We start from the raw sequence: 14,844 nt of genomic DNA on the forward strand, positions 1-14,844 counted from the left end.
ATGATTGTGTCCTGGAATTAAGAGCTCATGCAGAGATGTGGGAACATGCAGGGACATTGAAATGTCATAAGCCTAGGTACCTAAGTTTGGATATTAGCCGGCTAGTGAAAGGAAGGAAGAGATACTGCTGTTGTGTAGTTGCCTCTGTTAAGATTCCTGGTGTTGATGTGCAGGTGTTGCCCTGAGCTGTGCCTTAGATTGTGCAGCTAGCTCTCACCTTATGTGTCTGCAGCTCTTGCCTAAGCAGTAACAGTGTTAGTTCCTGCATATTAAATTTAAAAGAACAATTACTCTCCCCCCCCCCACCATTGTCACTACTAGCAATATAGCTCAGAGTAAAAGAAGAAAACTCAGAAAGACTGAGGCATGATCACAGTCAATGTCATAAAGTTTTTGCCATGCTGCTTACACATGCAGACATTGTGTCATATAAAACACACTAAGTTTATGACAGTGAGTGAGCATCTGTGTTATGTACATTAAAATGTCTTCATTAAGTCATCTTGACTTAAACTGGTTGTGGAACAAATGAATCTTTCACCTTGCAGATTTCTTAAACTGGTTGTGGAACAAATGAATCTTTCACCTTGCAGATTTCTGCTGATGGAATGTGAAGATTGCCATAGTTTAGCCTGTTATTTAAACTGCCCATGTTGTTAGTCATCTGCTGATCCACTAAGACATTCACATTGAAAACAGTTCCAGATAAACAGGACAAGGTAGGACAGATATTCAAACCATTTTCCCACAGACCATCCACAGAGGTGTTCTCAGAGGGTGAGTTATAATGGTTGTTATCATCCTTAAAGATGAAATCTAGAGTATCGAAATAATAATAACAGAAATTTTAAAAAAACCCAAACACTCCAAAACCAACCCAGTGAAAGAGAAGTGATTTCTTGTAACAAGAAAATCTTGCATATTTTAAAAAGAAGAAAACCAAACAAAGAGTGGATTAGATGCTAAGGCTAGTCAGTTGCAATTAGTAAAGAGGAAAATCACTCTGATTATTTCAGACAATTTCTGAAATCAGCTGAGAGAGATTTAAGGAGTATTCCTGTGAAGAGACTGTTAGGAGGAAGGGGAAGAACAGTTTATTATATTGTTACTACTCAGTGCAGCAGTTCATGCTTAGGCACAGTGGATGGCCTGAAGTACTGGGACAAAACCCAATAATTCTGGTGCAGAATACAGTACAGTTTTAATCCTAATGTTTAGATTTACTTTCTGACAATTTTTTCAAAGTTGTTTACTATACCCAGCTACATTTAAATACAGTAAAAATCTAACTTTGAGCTAAGAAAGTGCAAGTAATAAAATCGATCAGATGAGTTCTAAATGATTTTTCTAGTAATCAGTCACTCACAAATGGTCACAAATTTATTTGGCAATATTATTTACCATTTGTTAATTTATAAATTAATGCAATTATTAATGGTTATTTTTAGATCATTCTCTGGTTATATGTAATATGCTGCCATCCATTTTATAGTGTATTTCGTACACATCACATGGTACCATTTCAGTTTTTGACTGAACAAAATATGCCACCAGAAGTATAAAACAGTAGTGTTAGAACCCAGTTTCCTGAATTCTTCAACAGTGTGTTGCAGTAATGTTTTGTTTTGGATTTTTTTTCCAGTGGATAAATCAAACAACTGACACATTTCTAAATTTATTAAATTAGTATATAGTATACTTAAATTAGTATACTTAAATTAGTATATACTATTGAAAAGTGGCTTTCACCAAGCATTCAAGAACCCAAAGCTAAAATTGAAGTCAATTCAAGCTTACTAGTGAATTTTAGAGTAGAGAAAGTTGTGATTATGATTTAGTTAGGTTAGAAATCAAATAAATTTGGGCCCAGAATACTTTCTTTTGTTTATTATCTCTGAGAAAATAGGAAGGGAAATCATGACAGAGCTCCTTCCATGCATTAACAGCCATACCAATATATAAAGACAGAAAAAAGGGAGACAAGTATTTCAAAGTTTTTGAATGCCAAAACCATGGTATATCGGATTTAACATACCTAGCACAACATTTGCAGAAAATCTGTGTTCTTCAGATTATACAGCCCTGAGGACTTCAATTTGGTTTTCATAGCTGCTATAAGTTCAGTGGAGGGTATTTAAAAAAAAAAGTCTTCTGCATCAGTAAAAATATCCCTAGAAATACAGTCTGTTCTTTCAGACTTCATTATCTGGGTTTCAGTGACTGGTGAATATGCTCTTGCTTTTGTGAATAGCTTACCAGGGAAGTATTTGCTTTGTGCACACAATTACTTTGCCAAAAGCCATTGTGGTTTCTGAACTGCGTTCCTTCAATATTTGATACTAGGAAGACAAAACATCCAGAATCACTGATCATTTTTGAAATCTCAGCTTTAGAAAATAATTAAATTCTTTTCAATTCTGGAACACACAGTGCTGCCTCCTGTGCAAGCACCGACATAAGAACTGCAGATCATTTTATTGCATTGGGTCACTGCTGCTCAATAAAGAGTCTGTATATAAACTATATATGACTTTGCAAGAAGAAAAAGGGATGGTAGAAGGAACTAACTGACTCAGGTATGCATTTGCTAACATAATTTTCAATATGAACCAGTGCTGGAAAGACATTTTATACTCACTGTAAACAAACTGACCAAAGAACCCTGCAAGCTGCTGTGTGTAGAAGGAAATTAATGAAACTTTTTTGGGGTGGTAACTGCATGTTTTTACCAGGTAACACCACCTACATGAAGTACAGGCTACACAATAGGGTTAAATTATATTAGATGGATATGGGAGTCGCAGACAAAAGAGTTGGAGAGATAGGAGCTCTTGCTTATGGAAGCATTGGTAGATAGGATGGCCTAGACTTGTCCTGTATTATACATTTAAATTACTGTTTTCACTAGGTGTTTCTGAAATTTTGTGAACATCTGCTTTATTGTATAATTTGAAATTCAAAGGAAGTGCACTTGAATTATATTGCTATACATAATATAGCTATACATATAATCCATAACACATGTGTTACAGTGTTACGTGTAATAGATCATGCCTCAGCTCTGCTAATGGATTTGAATGTTTTCATTCAAATCCATTAGGTGAACAGTAAAGGACAGCAGATGCTGGAGGTGGGGGTCTGATCTGGAGGTCTATTGAACATCCTCTGCATCATGGAACACTCTATATCCAAGAGGCAGGGCCCTGACTTTCAGGTGACAGGATGTAAAACACATCCACAGGTTTCTTCTTGAGCAGATATAAGGAATAATTAAAAGGAATTATTGGAATTAATACCAATATAGCCGGATGGGATGTGCCTGGGCTTGTCTGGCCCTTGCTGCTTGACCAAAAGGCAGCAACTGTGGTGTTTTCACCTCCGAGAAACCTTTGGCTATCTGGATGCTGCAGCTGGGTGCTTGGAGGCAAGTCCAGACATGCAGTAGCTCAGTTTTACCTTGGCAGAGAAGCTTTAAGGCGAGGTGAAGGAAAAGGAGTCGGATTCTGCTTGAAGGTGTCGATCCAGAGCTTTATTCCTGCCCCACAGGCCTCTGAATCCAGCAACAGCTCCCACAGAACTCCTGAACCCCGTGGTTGCTGTTCATTTTAACCCTGGGGAGAGGGGGAGGGAAGGGGTCGGGATCCCACCAACCAGGTGCAGGGCAGGCAGGTCTCAGGTGAAAGGGACACCTGGGTGAGCCAGTGGCCCCCCCAGGCATGCAGAGCATCTTTTGAACTCTGCCAATCCCTCAACACCCTTCTGGAATGTCATGACTGACAGACAGCACTCAGCAGGGGTCAGGGTGGGAGGAGAGGTGATTGGCACCTGCGGAAGGACCGGGATACCTGAGGCAAGCTGTAACATCACACTGCAACAAGGAATAAAGAAAATACTGGGATTTTCTTGCATAATTTTAGTGGATCTTAACCTTGTCTTCTGTGTCTTTTCATTGTAGGCACTTATTTGGACTGACATGTGTATTAAATAACCTCTAAAAGTATGTTAAGTTGCACACAGTGTTTAGCAGTGCCCTCTGCAGGCTTTTTCCATGGTGGTTAGAGCTGTAGTAGCTCCACTCTGTCCTGATTATGTGTTTGTAGTGGTTGAGCTGGTTCTTTTTAAATATTTTCCTAGCCGAGCATCATTTGAACTTTGGAATTTTATTCCCAAGCTGCTTGGAAACATACACAGAGCGCTGTAAGTGATTCATGAAATGGCACACAAATTACATGCTTGTTTCAAGAGCCTGGTTTCTTATAAGTTTTTGTGTTACAACTGAATAGAGTTCTGAGCAACAGGAATTCCAACTCCCCTCTCCCCTAGAAACTTCTTTCTGTCTGTACTGGCTGTATCTAAAAGAAAAAGGTGATCAATTCAGCTTTTAGTTCTTTCTGAACAATGATTACACACACAAAAAAAAAAATCAACTTTTTTTTAAGGGCCTTTTGTCACTTTCAGCCAAGTTGACACTGAAATAGAACTGTCCAGACTTCCTTAAAATACAACTGCAAGTACAATGGAAATTGGCAGTGTTGGACAAGGCATTGTATTTTGAGCTGTCTCCTATAGAAGTCCAATGTAAAACTATTTACAATTATTTTTTTACCTATTTGTTAATAATTTATATGTTGTGGCCTAAAGTATCTTCCAGTTGCAGGACAGAACTTGGAAATAATTCCTCTCTTGGTAAATTACATGAAAATTAATTGCTCATTCCAAATCATCATTGATTAAATGGTAGCCCTTTCAATGCAAAAATATCATCACATAAAATAGAGCCTTTTCATTACTGTATTTATTAGTAAATTGCTCTTATTCCTGACTGTGCCCTGCACATTAAGTAAAGTATGTTTTCTAATTATGAGTCTCAGAACAGTGAGGACAGTTACAAGCTAAGTGTTCTGTCTTCTAGTTTGAGACTGTGCAGGGACAGCTTTGTGATTTCTAGGATGTCATCAAAGTCTTTGTTGCTAAAATCTTATTAAGAATATGTGCATCACCACACTTTAATGTGAAAATTATTTAAGGGACAGATTTGAAGTTTTTGTCAAGCAAAAGCTTGTACTTCAGCAGAAACTGGAGATCTGAAGTGGCAAAAGATGTTACATCAGGACTGGCTGAAAATACGCACACACAAAAAAAATGAATACTGTCAGTTGTATTCTTAGATAGACCTGACAAATATTAAATAACCAAAATGAAAAATAAAACCATTAAATAAGAATGCACTGGAAAAATATAGAAAGTTCGTTGACTGTATTCACATTTAGAAAAATCTAGGTATTTTCTAGCCTCTTCAGAGGTATTACTTTGGAAAGTCAACACTGTGTGGAGCTAAAGAGCTTGTTCTTCAGAAGATTTAAATTTGCATCAAAACAGCGAAGTGAAAGGAGAAGTGCTACATGAACTTCTGCTTTTAGGCTATACTGCAGTAATCACATTTTTTTCAGTCACTGAATCATGCCATCTTTTTAGCAGTTCCTTGACAGAGTTAAATAGATATTTTCCTAATTGTAGTCAAAGCTCTCATTTGCAGTTAATAAAAAAAAGAGGAGCATTTCAGTTTTTGTAGACCATACCCACAAAAATATTAAGTGGGAAGAAAACTGGTTGAAATGCTGGTAGCAGAAAGTACAATTCTGTACACCAAAGCTTACTTGTTTTGATAACTGTTATTTATAATTGGATGCCAGTTTTTCAGCTTGGATACTGCTTTATGACTTGGCTCATTATTTAGTTATAGTAAATAAATAAGAACATGCAGAAAACTTTCATCTCTTTAGGCGTCATACAATGAAACATAGCCCCAGTTGTTCTTAAATAATCCCGGGGAACACAGGTCTTGGAGTGACTGGATTACAGTCTTATTAAGAGTATCTACCAGATTTTATTAAGAATACTAATAAGGATTCTGCTGTATTAAGGATTATTTTTCTGTTTTACTTATGTAGGTCAGTGAAAAATTTTAACCAACCCCGAATATATTGAAATTATCTCTGTGACAGGAAATATATGTCTTACAGAAGACAGATGCAGGCAGGAAGATGTTTAGTCAGAAGACTCATTTAGCAAGCAGGTGCTTTAAATGCCTTAGCAACTCACATTTGCTTCAGTAGTATGTAAATAGATTCAGCTGTACAGCGTTACTTTTTAGTGTGACATACTGTACTGATAAGAGGTTCATATTTACATGTTAAAAATCACTTAAGCATACTTCTAGTACACTCCTAAACTATAGCTACAGTATCAGCTTTTAAACACTTTTTTAGTCACTGATGTTTTGCCCTAACAAATGCCAGCTCAATATTATTGATAGTAATAGGAACATTATTTTGTCAGGAAGTTCAAAATGGTCTTGTCACATGAACACAGTGGGCTGTTTTGAGCCTTTGATGTCAAGAAGGGCAACAGGAAATTATTAAGTAAGTAGGATCCGACCAATTGTTAAATTCATTGGAAAGAATGTGAAAAGATATTGTACATGACATGAAAAGGACTGCAAATGTGAATGTACCTTTGACGTATGTGGGTGAGGGCCTGCATATATGTTGATCATCCAGAGAGGAGGAAGAGGATCAGGCCACCTGTGTGTCCATGTTTATGTGAGTTCAGTTTCTGTTTGCGTGGGAGATGAAGAATTAAGAGATGAGGGGGAAGCATTGTCAAATCTGTCAAACTGAATGATATGAACAAGGATTGGTATTCACTGTCCTTTCCAGTACAAGACTTAGGAAGTATCCAGTGAAGCTTGCATTTGGTTAGGTACTAAATAAGCAGAAGGGCAAAATCAGTGTGTTCACTGCTTGAATAGGCTGTTCCGTTGCAGGTGTGGGTTTTCTCACCATTTTATGGTTTTTTTCCAAAATCAGTTCATCAGCCAGGATGCATTGTTACTTGGTAAGGATGAACAAGATTGCCTAAAGGTTAAAAATCATAATGCTCAGAATGAAACCGACTCTCATTCCTGTGTTGCCTCACAGGTGTTCCCCAGTATTAAATGGGGTAAAACTTCAATCCTTCAATCACAGTATCCAATGATCCTCCTTTTATTTTATTCAGGCAACACATTTCAAAAGGGCATGTTTTGCTCTTTGATAGAGTATCCATTTTAAAACCTTGTACAAACAGAATTCTAATTAATCTCCATTGACATTTAAAAAACAGAACCTTGGTGACTCACCAATTATAAATTATTTTTTAATGGATAGATTTGCAGAATTTTATTTTTGTTTAATGTCCTCTGACGGACATCTGAGAGCTTATGAGAAAGCATACAGGCAAAACTGCTCTTCAAACCTTGCTTTATCATCTGGAAGAATTTACCAACTTGCATGGCTTGTAAGCAAGCACAGGACATTCATAACTGAAGTCAGTAGAAAAATTAGTTTTATAGATCTAGTCCTGCAACTGTTCAGTTTTAGAGCTGCTATTGAACATAGATACTTGTTACAGCTCAGTACACCTCATGATTTAGCTCTGTGTAAACATGGGAAAACCTGGTATGCCATTGCTCATCAAAATCTGGAGAAAAGCTGTATTTAAAAGAAGGGCTTGTCTTGAGTCATGTGACATGTGAGACTTTTATGTAGTCCTTGAAATACTGTGATTTCATCCCTCCTTTCTTCTACTCCCACTAAGAAGTAAATTCCAAAATGAAATTCCTCTTGCTGAGGCAGCAAACTAAAATTCCCGTGTTACAGGCAGAGTCCTGTGCTTTGTTGTAAAGGTCTCAAGAGAAATTTCCAAATGTAACATGCAAATCAGAATTAAGGAGCTGAAAACTCAGCTTTTGCCGGTAGAATAATGGAGGTGCAGTAATAGAGGTTTTTGCATAAGAGAACATTATAATTTCAGTATTGACAAACCCAGTGAAAATACTAGCAATCTGGTGTTTTAAGATGTAAAAGACAGGTAAAACACAAACCTCCCTCATGTTAATAGCACTGTTTGGCCTCTTTGACCAGTGCTAGGTGTCACTAAAAATGTAGGAACACCAGACCTAGATTCCGAAGTTCTCTTGTTACAAAGTAGATACTAGCATGCACTCATTGCCACTAGTGCACAGCAAATATTCTTAAAACGAGGAAAAAACACAGCAAGAAATTTTTTTTAAAAGTAGAAGAAAGATAACCAGATTTCTCAGTGATACTGTTGTTTTCCCTCACTGTTTCCTATGAGAAGCAACTTGAGCTGTATTTCTCATGGCATACAGAAACAGCCCTCACATACCCCCAGCATCCATGTACAGAGCACAGTGCTTGGGCATCAGACAGCTTGTCTGGTTGTATTTATAAATTCTGACTTGAAATGGCATCTTAGTCAAACAGCATAAAATATTTAGATCTCTGTATTAGTAAAATAAAGTCTTTAGAGGCTTACTGGCAAGAAAGGGATTATTTGAAACATCAGCCAGACAGTGGTGCCCTGACTTGGTATTAGTTATATATGTATTAATGTCAACAAATACATTGTAATTTCTTTTTTTTTTCTTGCGGCTGTTGGCACATACTGCTCAAGAGAAATGTGAAATATGAAATATGCAGAGGAGGGCAACAGGAGAGAAGACAGCAAATAGGACCGAAACCTATTACTGTAGCATACAATAAACCGCTACTAATTTAACAATCAAATTCCTGATTAAAGATCTCCATTAGAGTCATTTGGCTGTTTGAGGCATACAGTATGCCAGCACAGCAGTTAAATAACTGCATATCAGCACAGTTTACTTAGCTATTTAACTATTTTCTTTTCATATCCTCAGGCCTGCTTTAGTCAAACTTGTTTCAGATTTTCAGCAGTGTATTCTCTGTTGGGGTGGTGGAGATGATGCAGGAAAGTATCGGTTATTTTCATAATTTTCTTTTTTTAATAGTACTTGCTTTGTTCTTGCATTTTGCAGTTTGTTTTCTTTTCTTTAGTTGGTGAGATCTTATTATGAGATATTTGTTGTAATTCTCCATTACTCTTCTTGGTAATAGGTCTGTCTGTGTTCAACTGTGCTGATGATTTATTCAGCTGAAAATCACTTGGCTCTGTACCCTGTGATACCTTGTATAACACTATCTTTTAATTTAAAGGCCTTGCCTGAACATGATTATTCAGTAAAAGCAGAACTGCTGCAAAGAAGATCTCTAGCATTTGCTATTGCATTATCAGCCCTACCAGTCTTTTGGTCTGCTGACTTGTGAGAAGCTGCAAAATTGCTAAGTCACACTATGTGTCTGTCAGAAGCAGATGTCAGATGACATTTCCTTAGATATAACAAAGTTTCCTTTGAAAAAGAGAGAATAGGTCACTAAAGCATGTGACCAATTCCCCTAACTTGAGATAAGATCTGTTAGCAGCATTGTGGTCAGTTCAGCAGAACTTAGCTGTAAGCGAAGCTGGGACAAGGTTTTTTCCTTGATTAATGCTTTCAGAAAAAAAAATCTTGAGTGGGTGCAGGGATCATGTCAGCTAAATTTCTGCTCAGAGTTTTCCAAACCTCTGCTGAGATCTCAAACAGTTCTGAATTTCGCAAGGGAAAAAGTAGTGCTGCTGTGCAATGAAGAATTTACTGACATAACTTTTGTTAACAGACATTTAGCTGTGTGTATGAATAAATATATTTGAACATATGGGTTTCTTTATTGCAAAAGAAACTCCAAGCCCTTTAATATTTAAAATGATAATATGCAGGGCAGTGGTTAAATACAACAGTTAAAGGAACATTGTTACTCCAGAAGTGTCTGCTCTAAAAATAGGACTTGTGGGAGTCATGCTACTCTAATACAAAGATGATTGCTATTAAAACGAGGAATATTAAACACAGGATGTTTTATAGAAGGCAATGGACTCCTCATTGTTGTGTAGCTATATCTGACAGAGGGCTTTAGCTACCCTGGCCAGCCTCACTGGTGACGCCAGCAGTGCATCCTCTGCCCATGGGCCCACAAACCCCCTTTAAGTTCATGCCCAGGCACCCAAGCATTGCCTGACCCAAGCTGTAGGTAGGTCTGTGCCCAGCTCTGTCCTCTGGTGCCCTGACTTGCTCCTTTTTCTGACTGGGCCATTGGTGCATGCTGTGTAGATTGTCCTGTGTCCAGGCGTGGCTGGCTGTACCCAACCAGGACTCCTGGGTGGGTCTTGAACTTGACTCAACACCTTGACTGAAAAGGGGTTGTTTAGAGATGTGTTACCAACCCTCGTCCTACTTAACCTTGGTGTTAAGCCCTGCTGGGAGGATGTGGTGCTGAGGTTCCCTCTGTTTCAAACTCATAGCTCCTCATGGGGCAGTCCTGCTCTTGCACCTCACTGACAGTTTATCTTGCAAGGACAGTAAAACTAGTTAGATGACGATTGTAATGAGACTTCAGAGATGTGACTTTTATTTCTTTGATGACCTTCAGTCTGCTTTTGTTAAGGTACATACTTACCTTGTCCATCAGTAAAATGCATTTGGAAAATATTTCTAGATTCTCAGATACGAGATACTGCTGCTTCACTTAAGAAACACAAAGTCAGCTAATTAAATCCCTTTCTAAGGAAATTCTTACTTCTTGTGAAATAGATCAGATGAGAAATAGCAAGATTCAGTACAAAAAAGTAGTCCCTTTCTCACATCTTAGGAGAACTCACACCAAAGATAGAAAATGAGACCAAAATAGATTACCTTGTTCCTTCTGAAAGCAGTCATCTGCATTCTCAATGTAATTGCTCTCTCTTTTTCAGAAACACAGTCAGCTATTTTCCTGCTACTTTTACCTGCAACTGTTTCCCAAATTTCAAATAAATATAGTACTGTGATGCTAGGGTGTATGGCCTGCTCTTGGGCAGGCACTTTATGAAAGCAGGCTGGGCTTTTATAGGGTAAAGTGACTATCAGTCAAATGTCTGTAGGCCAGCTATGTCAAGTCAGCAGCTTTAGATAAGTTACCAGTAATACCACTGATTCCTTTATTAGGAGCCTTTTATCACCATAGCCAGTTTGCCAGGAAACATTTTTTTTTCCCAGAATGTTTTAAGTTCAGAATTGATGAGTCAGGCTGGTTTCAGCATTCTGCAATAGGAAAAGCAGCGTGCACCCTCTCCTCCATCCGTCACTGATGGGTTTTTCAAATAGGGTATTGTTCAAGCTGGGTATTGTCCATTCTAGGCAGAGCATTCTGCTCCAGTACCTGAGGCACATCAATTAACAATTGAAGCTCAAAACATGCAGATCAAAAAAAGATGCATGACTTATATCAATATCCAGCTCACAGCAGATGTATACATGATGACCTTTGACTGGAGAATATCCTTGGCCTTTTCTGCATGGTACTGGGATCCTGACTGTCTGGTTGATTATTTTGTAAAAAAAAAAAATCACTTCTACCATTCTTCACAGCTTTCCACATTTGAGTCAAGAAACTTTTAGCTTCTGCCTATGAACAATTCTCCTGTCAGGCCAAATTCACAACTAAATCTCAATGTTTTAGACAATAACCAGTCACCTTGAAGCACTAGGAGTGTTACATTATCCCAGTGCACAGAATAATAGTGTCTGCAGTATTAGAGACCAGATAGTTGACAGTGACTAATTGAGCAGCGTTGGCTTATGCCCTGAACTGGCTTCCAAGTATGTCTTGTTCAAGTCTGCCTCAGCTGAAGCAAGAAAGTGCTTCCTGCCTTGGACTTTTTTCACCCTTCTCTCTGCAGTCTCGGCACAACTGTATAACTCATCATTTTCCTGGGAGTACCCAACCCAAGCAACTTCCTCCAGTCAAGGTTCTAGGAGGACAGGGGCTCTAACCTGTCCTCTTGCAGCAGTTGTCATAAGCATTTTTAGTTTTGGAAAACCAAACAACTTTGTAGAAAGGAAGTTTGAGACTTTTTATAAAGGACACAAACAGTTCTTCATACACTCTAATATAGTGGCAATTAAAACAATGGAGTGAGTAGTCTCTTCTGAAGTTAAACCTATGTTAAGAGAAGAATGTATGGGACAGTAGAAATCGTTCCAAGTCACAACATATACTAATTTTCATCCATCTCTATGAAATTTCATTTAAATAAGCTTCACAGATGAGAATTCATTAGATTCTTCATCTCTAGGGTTTGGTAAATTAGATTCTGTGCCTGGTTTCGAGCATTTAACTGGATTGGAAGCAGGCTCTAACCTCTGACAGCTTCCCCAGTATCTCAGCAAGGTCTACTCTCTTGCATTTTACTTCACAACTCTTTAGGAGTATTATGTACATTCATGGCAAACATAGAGAAAATCAAAGACTTTGCATGGAGGTCTAAAATGTTGCTTCTGCTCAATACATTTTTCAGAAAGCTGTCTTGCTTTCTCAGTTTTATTACCACTCTGAGGGAGATCTGTGCACTAGGACTGCAATATTTTGGGGGTGTACAGAAACATGGCTCAGCAGTTACAACTTCTTATGTGAACTGCGAAGTTCCTTGAACTCACAGTGCTTCATCTGACTTTATTATTTTCACAAACATTCTGTGTCCCTCTTGAAAAAAAAACAAATTGTTGACCTACTCCTGTTCCCTATTCTCACCAACAGCTTCTCCTTTCTTAGTGATTTTCTCAAGTTTATACTTCTATTCACTGATACCTAGCCTCTGTTTCACCAGGTTTGCACAGTTAAGACTGACAGTTATCTATTTTACTTCTGTAAGGAGTATGTTTATCATATCACCTGAAAAAAAGTTGATTTCCTACACAAATACTGTTGTCCAGTAGTACAGAAATCCTCTTGCTAGCAATGTTGTGATTAGAACCCCAAATTCCTGACTACATAGATTCTTCCCCTCACCAGTGAAAGCACCACCTTCTCCAGCTGAGACTCAGGTAATCATCTCACCCTACTACCTGAAAAACACCTGTAAGGAATGAGCTTAACCCCACTGTGCAAATTTCTACTGCATCATTCTTTATGTAAAGTGGTTTCTAACACAGACTTTGCATGAAAGATGTTTCACTTCTCATTTGGAAAAGCCCATTAAGGAAATGTGCTTGTGAGTAAACAAACATTAGCTGCTGAAAATTGCATTGAGAATAAAACCAGAAGTGAACTCAGTATTTCGTTAAAGTCAGCTTTTAACAATATTTGCACAGTGCACTTACCTGTTTCAGCTACTTTTTACCATATGGCTGCATATTGAATTTGAGTGAAATATTAACAAGCGCTGGCTATAAAAAAGTATTACACAGCATGCTTGGCATATGGTGAGGAAAACCAGGATATCTTGTTGAACCAGTCATAGTCATTGATCTAAGGCTATACTTTCAGGCCACATGTTCATCAGAGTCAAAGAAAAAACAGGATTAAATAAAAGGATATGGAAGTTAATTTGAGCAACAAGTTTACAGCCAAAGGTCATTTTGGGTTAGAAGGAACTTCTAAGATTGCTTAGTTCATCCCCCTCCCCACAGAAAGAAAAGTTAAACTTGTTACTGTAGCAGTGACCCTTTATTGTATAGAGGTAGTTTGTAAAACCTTTCTCTGTAACAATTTTGTGGAGTAGGTAGGTATCAGTTTTGGTGATAAACCATATGGTTCTGTCAGATTAAAGGAATTCTGTAAGAAAAGATGACTGCAGTATTTCTTAAGAAAGAATAGGGCTTTCTTGATGTCCAAAATTCCAAAAGGCATTTCCAATTGCTCCCATGGTCAGAATCAGCTGCTGTTTTTCTAGTATGCAGACTTCAGTCTTGTAAGGCAGTTCAGTTGGCTATTAGAATATCTCTTCTGCTTCAGTCTTCTTCCAGAGATATTAACCTTCTTGATATTAGCAGTTGCTTTCAGACATGTCTATGGTAAAGGGAATCAAGGAAATAGTATGGGTTTAGGCTGCTGCCAATATGAAAGTGAACTTGGTACAAATAGCTAATCTTATTCTGCTCTATGCTCTTAATTACAGACCATGCTGCAGCTCACAGCTACTGAAAATGTTGCTGTTGCAGAAAAACTGAAATAAACCTACTGTAAGCCCTTAAAATCTCTGGTAGATAGCAGAGGTGAGGAATGGCAGAAAGACTAAAAACTCAATTTGTCAGTTGCTCCTGTGCTAAAATGGCAAGTACCTCACTCATACATAGTAAAGCAGGTCATTGGATTGGAAAAGATTTTCCTTAGCTGTACCAGAAAAATTCAATACTGAAAACAAACTCTCTACTTGCTTGAGAAAAAAGGTCATCTTAAACTTCAGTGAACTATGTTTCAGGTGACTACAAACCCCTGAGTAGATTCTTTGCACATGTTTTCACAAACATTCCACCAACTTCCGTTGAATCCCTACTTTTTTCTAGTACACTGAGATGCTATTGCTTATAACATGCACCTAGTTGAGACAAATGTATGGAGATGAATAGAGGCAGTACATATCAGAAAGGGTAACACTATCTTCTTATGCAAGGTATCCTCTCTGCTATTCAGAAATGCCAGATGACAGTACTCGTAAGTCAAATTCTAAAAATACTTAATAATTTTATGGTCTAACAACATCATGACTCACTGTCAAGTTCAAAACGATAAAAAAACCTAACAAAAATACAACAACACCACCAAACAAACAAAAACCCCCAACAACCCAATTTTCTTTTTAAACCCAACAAACAAAAAAAACAACAACAAAAAACACGGACAGAACACCCCAGACAAACAGAACATAAACCCTTCAAACATTTTGCAGGCAGTTTGTATGTGAGAACTCACTTCAGCTGTTTGGAGATAACAGCATGTAAAACAGTAGGTGAAGCAGAAAGAACAGAGACTCATCATGTCACACATGTATCAAATGCTCAGTGGTTTACAGTAAAAGACAAGTCTTGCATTAATTCATAGACATATATAAACTGGCCAAGCTGCTGAG

Source organism: Serinus canaria, chromosome Z (assembly GCF_022539315.1).
Source record: "Serinus canaria isolate serCan28SL12 chromosome Z, serCan2020, whole genome shotgun sequence".
Lineage (NCBI taxonomy): Eukaryota > Metazoa > Chordata > Aves > Passeriformes > Fringillidae > Serinus > Serinus canaria.